We start from the raw sequence: 5,643 nt of genomic DNA, 5'->3' as shown, positions 1-5,643 counted from the left end.
GCACTCAGAACACAATGGCACTCCACAAACTCCTCCTACAAGGGGGCATCATTCCCACCTTTCTATACCAAATCAGTACCCCCCCATCACATATGATTGTAGGTAGTATCCCATACTTGGGGGCATGATGGTTTTCCCCTTGCCATCTTCTCAATTTATTAACATAAGTATTAGCCTAGATCACCACTGGATCTAGGTATGGTCGATTATCCTCCCATTCCTTGGATAGTTTGTCCTACTGGCCTCTCCGGAAAGACATATGCACATCACATATCGTATACGTTTGATGCCATATCTTCAAAGATTGTACTCTATGTCCACGTAGTCCCCATGTTTGACTTAGTGGGTGAGGATAATTCTAGACCTCCTCTAGTAGTTCATTCCTGTTTTCCTGTTCCCTTAATTCTTCACCAGGAACCATCATTCCAAGAAGCATTAAGGCCATCTTTAGACAAGTAATTCCACTTTCCTTAAAGTCGCAGATCCTGATTCTGATGGTCGGTTTGTCTACTACAATCTCCACAAGATTTAGGGCCTTCTCCTCCTCTCAAATTGGAGGGAAAATGCCCTTTCATAGGGAAACCCACATTTTTTTTGTCGCACCACCAGCACCATTGGAAATCTCTCATTGAGTACTCTAATGGGTCTTTCTTCGTTTTTTACGATTTGACACTTTACCCGGAAGCCTTTTTTCCAAGAATGGCCACTTCATCACCTCTCAAAATTTCTTCATATGTGATGCTTGTACTTTGAGGACCACCTTCCTTTCACACTTGTTGTCTCACATGTCGATCTTCATCATGAGCAACCATCATTTTCTCATGCTTTCATGGTCCCCACCGAACATATTCTGTGTGGTAGCATCATCGAGTCACCCTTGTTCAAAACATCTATGATGAGTCACCTTTGCATCCATGGAGTTTATTTGGCATCCCATTATATCATGTCAGAATATTCCATCCATATTTGCATCATATTCATCCTATGTTGCCCATTTTGGCCTTCAGTCATACTATCCACTGTTGTGGGGAAAAGTATCCGACTCGGAATGACCCTATCCCTACTCTAAGGGTGATAGTTCCTTAGCAACAACTGAAAGTAAAGCTTTGATATTTTTCCTTTATGAAAGTACAGAGAAGGAAGAAAAGATTGACCAACCGATGTCTTTCGCTTTTGTCGATCCTGACTTCTCTCTTTGCCTCTTGTTCCCAGCTCCTTGCTCCCTTTTGCCGGCCCAGCTACACAAAGATCCTGCAAAAACAAGAGAGGGAAACTACAAGAAACATGTACTCATAACTGATGCATGGATTAGAATGAATCAAATATACAGATAAAAACAATACATCATTGCAATACAAGTATATAGGAGAACATCAAAAGCTTTATTGATAGAAGAAAAAGGTTCTGAGAAGGTTACAACCATAAATGGCTCCAATCCAGCAGCACCTCCCCAGCAGCAAGAAATCTCCTCTTCCCCTCTATAAAAGCAATCACCCAAAAGCTCTAACTGTAAACCAACAGCACTTCCTTGCTTGCACAAAATTCCAGCCTCCTTAGACCTCATGAGAGAGCTCTATATATAGGAGATTTGGAGAAAGGATGAGTCAGCTTGAGGCTGGCTTCAAGCTGACTAGTGTCCTCTCCCACTTCAGTTATACTTCAGTTCTTGAGTCCACTTGGAGATCCTTGCTTCCACTTGGAGTTTAAGAACCTCTTACTCATCACTGGGCGAATTCCCTGATCCAAGTGTCATTTTGGAAGCTTCCTGGGCATTGACACCTTGAGAAATGAGCCTGCCACTTGTCCAAACATGTTCAGCGCAGGTAGCTAGTGTTGGAGTTGACATTCAGCGCAGGTAGCTAGTGTAGCAGTTGACATTCAGTGCAGGTAGCCAGTGTAGCAGTTGACATTCAGTGCAGGTAGCCAGTGTAGCAGTTGACATGATCCAGAATTGCCTTGTTTTTGAGCGTTTTCAGGTGGAGAACTGATTTGAAGTGATGTGGTTTGCTGACCTTGTTCCTCTAGGGGTAAGAACAACATGTTTAGGGACTTTGGATCCCTTTGATTATTGACATTTCATGCTCCATGCTGCGAGGCACAAAAATGTCTATAACAGTTGCCCCCTAAAGTATGAGGTCGTTTATCGGGTGAAATGCTTTATCTAGAGGGTCCGAAGTTCATTCCAGTGCTGAGGAGGCGCCCTGTAATACAATACAATACAATACATTATTTTTCATTCTGTTTTCATGATCTAGCTGAGGCGGGCATTCCCATGCTCAGCTTTATAAATACATTTTGGTACATATAACAGACGATCGTCTGATGGTAGACTGATAATTCTCTGCTGAAATTATCATCCTTTGAGTAGGATGATCATCTGCTGCAATGATGTACATGACAAATGCTTTTATATTTCCTGAATATGTATCGCAGCCCGGATGGATGAAACTAGATCCGGGGTCTTCAAACTCGTTCGATCTTCACTCTAAGTACAAGTCGATCCATGTGAGAATTTTGCTGAAGTCGAACATGGAAAGACATCGCTTGATTACCGGTCAATGATGAAAACCGTTAACAAGCGCGAGAGGAATCACCGATAATGATAATGACCCTCAAGGTACTGCAGTACAATTCACGTGGCGTGAATAAAGGACTTGGCGTCGAACGCCACGCCAAATCTTCTGGTCGAAGGTCATTGATGTATACCTGTCGCCGGAAGTGAGAAACTTGCCATTGAGGCATGCAAGCTTCAAAGTACTGATGGGGTTGTTCCTAGATCAACTTCTTGGATAATGAGCTGAAGTCGACAAGAAGCGATCCGTCAAAGGAGGGCCTTAATGAATCCCACATCAATGACACGGAACGGAGCTAATGATTTTAGTGGAGGTGAAAACAAACTGTGATATATGATTCAGGGTGGCGATCATGAATGGATGAAGGATAATGTATGGCAGTGGATGGGACACGGTTGACACTTTCAGAATGACCTCTCTTGAACATATAACGACACTGATGCGATGGATCGGTAGCATTACCCCAAAATGTGGATGGTTTGGCGAAGACCATGGTGATGAGACCGGTGAATGAAACAACCCAACCCGATGTGGTACGGAAGAAAAGTGTCATGTTCAAGAGCGACTTGCTACCATTAAGCTTTGATGTTCTCCCAATTTTTCCCCAGTCATTTCTGACCAGTACCTCTTTATTTTTGTCAAGCTTGAGGAGGATAACATATGCTTGTTCTATAACCTGCCCTTTGGGCAAGCCCATCGCTATGATTTAACGAGCTTAGCGATAGGGAAACTCGTTCTCGTTTAAAGACAAGTTTGTCGCTATTTAATCATTTTAACGAGTCTAACGACAAGGAAAACTCGGTCCTTTTCATTTTTAGAGAGTCTGAAAAGGTACGAAAAGTTAACTCCAAAATTCATTTTTCGTCATCTAATCCCTTCAGTCCGAAAAAGTTTAAAAACAATACAGAAGGGATGAATTTTCGGTTGGTTTAACGAGCCGAACAAAACAAGCGCTCGATCTTTTTGTGCAATAATCCCTCAGGTCCAAAAAGATTAAAATCTAGAGGAGGGATAGCTTTCCGGTCGCTTTAACGAGCTGGAAGGCCAAAACTCGGCAAACTTTTCATATTTTACGAGTCAGTGAAAAGAGCTTAAAGAAGACTCGTCTTTTGAGGAACGAGTGATGAACAGGGATAGCAGCAGATTCCAGGTACAGGTTGGAATTCTCCAATCACGGCAGTGTCACAAGGATGGCTAAGTGAAATCACTCTTCGCAGCTGTTCCTCAAAATGGGTAAACAAACATATGGAGGTGAACGATTGGCCAAATGAATAGATGGAGGTGATGGCATATAAACACGACCAAGGGCTTTTAATATGGCTTTCAAAGGTTACATTTCTCGAGGTTGTTTACTGGTTCATTTTTCTGGATGAGCTTGAACTGCTAGGGAAAGATTGCTCACAATTTACGTTTATTTTTTAACGAGCATGAACTTCTGCACAAAAACTGCTCGATGATTGCTTTTATTTTTTAACGAGCATGAACATTGCTAAAGGGCGAAAGTACCCATTAAGGCAGGGTCTTTTAGGAAACCTACTCCGATATTTTGGAAAAAATGATTCCTTGCATGGATCATTGGAATGCTTCCTGTAACTTGTGAACTGTTGGGGAGAAAAGTTTGTTGGTCGACGATTGTAATTCCTTCTTGGGAGGGAAATGCAATCCTCCTGAAATAGGTCGACACAACCGCGGCCATGGCATAGATCCAGGGCCTTCCTAATAGGATGTTGTAATCGAGGTTTCCATCAATTACTTCAACATCAATTCCTATTGTTTTCCCCCAAGTTCAACTTGCAAGTTACTTAAAATCCCGTATGGAGTGTATGATCGTCCATCAAATGCTTTTAACGTCGTTGACGATTTCGACAAGGGCGGTGATCCTAATTCTTTCCAGCAACTCATCGACATAAGACATGTAGATGCCCCCTCATCAATAATTGTTCGATGAACAGTTCTGTTGAGGGCTTTCACTTGAATAAGGAAAGCTAGTTGAGCTGGTAACTGAGGGTCATATCCTTTATGATCAAAGGCCACAAGATTGGAATCCATTGGGCCAATCCCACCTATTGCTGGTAATAAAGCTTGCTCTTGGGAGGGGTAATTTTGTGGTTCCTCAAGTGTCGACATAGTGGACGGCGATTGGGCCAGGTCCTTTACTATATTATAATTCTGTGCTCCTTTGGCACGAGGATTAAATGTCGATTTGTGTACTGCTCCCTTTGGCGACTTTATTATTGGCTCAGGAACGATGGGTGGCACAACTTCGGTCAAAGTTGTTGTTGAACTACTAGGTCGTTCATTAACCTTGTTGTTCGACAGCTTTGGATTCCTGTAATCTTTACTCCTTGTCAAAGCATTATTCTGTTGCTTCGAGGTAGACAACATAAGCACTTGGGATCCGGAAGCATTTTGATTAGCAACCAGATTTTGACTTGGATTAGGAAACGGATCAGTCAGTACTGCTGGGGTTTTTGAACTCTTGAAGAGTTTCTTAACTTCAGCTATATGTGGACAATATTTCGTCCAATGATCCTCATCGCATATATGACACCCTGTCGGGGGTCTCCCTTTCCTTTTCTTTATCTTCTTGCCCCCTGGTTGTTTCAGTTGTTTGCCCTTGTCGGTCGACATGGCATTTACTTCTGAGGTAAGAAGTCGCTCATTTGCATTTTGACTAGAAATTTTGCGTTTTCCAGTCACGCCATTACTGGTGTGAGAGTTAGTATTCGATCCAGGAGGGGGAGGAATTGAAAATTCAGGTCTAGGGGCGTCAGGTATTTTTTCGTAGAGCGTGCCCGACTGAGTATATACTAAGTCTAAATATTGAGCACGAGCAATGACTTGCTCCTCTGTTACGACTCCCCCTTTGGCCACATCTTCCGTTATAGCAGGAAGTAGCGACTTTATAAACCACTCAGCTAATAGCTGATCTGGAACATAAGTTTTCACCATTCTGCGACGACGACGCCACTCATGTATATGATCATATATGTGAGTGGTTGTTGTCTGTTTGAAGTTGGTAAGGAGTTCTGTTCCTGTTTCATACCTTATCGGTAATTGAAAATGGGTT

The sequence above is a fragment of the Pinus tabuliformis genome, chromosome 2_2 (assembly GCF_031772625.1).
Source record: "Pinus tabuliformis cultivar Carrire ecotype Pingquan chromosome 2_2, CPIR1, whole genome shotgun sequence".
NCBI classification, from domain to species: domain Eukaryota; kingdom Viridiplantae; phylum Streptophyta; class Pinopsida; order Pinales; family Pinaceae; genus Pinus; species Pinus tabuliformis.
This window is presented reverse-complemented; position numbering follows the sequence as displayed.